This window comes from Echinops telfairi, unplaced genomic scaffold (genome assembly GCF_000313985.2).
Source record: "Echinops telfairi isolate 266 unplaced genomic scaffold, ASM31398v2 ScPeMD7_18;HRSCAF=68, whole genome shotgun sequence".
NCBI lineage: Eukaryota > Metazoa > Chordata > Mammalia > Afrosoricida > Tenrecidae > Echinops > Echinops telfairi.
In genome coordinates, this window is record NW_022103915.1 from 11,159,585 (window position 1) to 11,161,999 (window position 2,415).

The 2,415-nt window shown below is 36.0% G+C and overlaps 1 non-coding gene across 1 annotated transcript; it reads left to right on the forward strand.

The window, feature by feature from the left end:
• Positions 1–296: 296 nt before the first annotated feature.
• On the forward strand, positions 297–457 carry LOC115868941. The gene has a single exon (XR_004045898.1). It is a non-coding gene; the product is annotated as a U1 spliceosomal RNA (small nuclear RNA).
• Positions 458–2,415: the final 1,958 nt, after the last annotated feature.

The following is a 2,415-nucleotide window of genomic DNA, read 5'->3' on the forward strand; positions in this document are numbered from 1 at the left end:
CGTCTGTTTTTGTGTTGCCTACTTAAATATTGAAATATTCATTTCAAATTTTAATGTCCATCTGAGTGTGTAGTAGTTTTCAAGTATTAAGATTAAATATAAACTTAATATTCATTAAGGATTTGATTGATGGCATCCCTGACTTAGTGCCACTAGCCTGTTTAGAACAGTGATTTACAAGATTTCCCTGGTGACTCTTCCTGAGTTGTTTGTGACGAGTTCCAGGCCACACTAAATGTGCACTTAACAGCAAATAGTGTATTTAAGAGGTATTTTGTACTTAGAAACACTGAGGGATACTTACCTGACAGGAGAGATACCATGATCACAGAGTGGTTTTCCCAGGGCGAGGCTGATCCATTGCACTCCAGATGTGCTGACCCCTGCGATTTCCTCAAATGTGGGAAACTGACTGCATAATTTGTGGTAGCAGGGGCTGCGTTCGCGCTCTCCCGTTTAAAAAAGAAAAAAGAAATCCCGAGGGAACGAAGAATATGTAATTTTATGATAGGATAAATGAATTTTTTAAATGTAGGTATCTCCTCATTCCCAAAATCAAACTCTGAATCTCTGTTATAACCAGACTTTTAAGGACCATCATACACCTCCTTTTGTCTCTATTCTCCCCTCCTTTCCAGGCTTAAGAATTCTAAAAGCTACACTTAAAAGAATGCTGCATAGATTAATGGAATGTGATGGGGCTTTTACATTCTTTTGAAAGATGCATTTTTAATAGGTGAAAAAGTACCAGCAGGGGACTGGCATCTGTTTTGAATTATAATAAGTTACATTAGAAAAATCCACATGGGCTTAATAAGATTCTCCTAAACAAAACTCAACAAGTAATCTCTATTAGCAGTAATATAATGGGATTGTTTACAAAAATACCAAATTAAAGATATCTTCTGATAATATGATTAAAAATATGTTGGGGTTATTTCTTAGTGAGAAGGGAGAAAGACATGATCTTTAGTTACTAACTACAGATGTACAATCTCCAGGAATTTTGAAGCCGTCTTTTTTCCCCTAGAGGGGTAAGAAACGTGGGTTTATTTGGTGGCACTGATTTGACATGGATTCATTTGACAGGAAAACCTGGCTTGAAAACGTTTAAAAACCCTACAACCAAGCTCCTTACTTTCAAGTTGACTCTGACGTAAGAAAACTGCCACACAGTTTCCAAGGCTCCCCAGAAGCTGGTTGCCAGGTGTTGCTCTAGCTGAGCAGTTGGCTTGATGGCAGTGAGAGAGAAGAGCTCTAGCCACCTATTTGGACTTACCTACAAAATTGAATGAAAGACACTTGGAGGAGATCTCATTGGCTACCTGTAAAACAACTGTTGCGTATACAATATTACTTCCTAAAATTTAAAAACAGGAAGACCTGAATGTGTTAGAACACATGGCTCCAAAAGTTTGTTTGATAAAAGATTATGAACATATATACTTAACAGTGCTCTTTAACTAGTATTTTAAATTGATGACAAGGTTGAAGTATGTTTTTATTGGTAAAAGCAAGTAGTCTAATAATGTAATCACTGTAGTTTAATTCTGTAGATAACATTTATCAAAAATGTAAAAAGACTATGAAAAGTAATAAATCTGTTGATTAATTACCTTATATGAAGGGGCTTCAGAAAGTTTGTGGGGAAATTATCTTTTAATTTTTATCACAAACTTTGAAGCATGTATATATTTATATACATATATATACACTCATGCACACACAAACACATATGCTGTAAATGAAAAGGTACTAACTAAAATTAAAACAAGTCACCGAAACCAAAATATGGCCTTGAGTATATCACCCAAATTTAGAGACCATCTTAATTACAGATTTAACACAAAGTAGAAGAGACTGCAACCTGCTTTTAACTGTAGAGTAGCTACAGTGAGTGGAAGAAATGATGAAGTAAAAAAGCTGAACAGAACATTTCAAAGGACTGCTTAAGAAGACAACGTAGTAAAATGGGACTATATGTGACCTCCTCCCTGGGGGATGGACAACAGAAAACTGGGTGAGGGGAGACGTCGGACAGGGCAAGATATGACAAAATAACAATTTATAAACTATCAAGGGCTCATGGGGGAGGGAGGGGAAAAATGAGGACCTAATGTCGGGGGTTTAAGTGGAGAGAAAATGTTTTGAGAATGAAGTACAAACGCGCTTTACACAATTGATATGTATATGGATTGTGATAAGAGTTGTATGAGACCCTAATAAAATGTTTTTTTTTAAAAATAAAGAAAACATCATAATAAATGCATAAAAGATTGAAATAGTAAAAAAAATCTGCAGTTAGAAAACTGCGTCAGTCTGGGTAGACTAGAGAAACAAATCCATGGACACACATGTGTATAAGAAAGAGATTTAGTGGGTGTGGGAGACCTGGTAGGGCAGGATCAAGGGGAA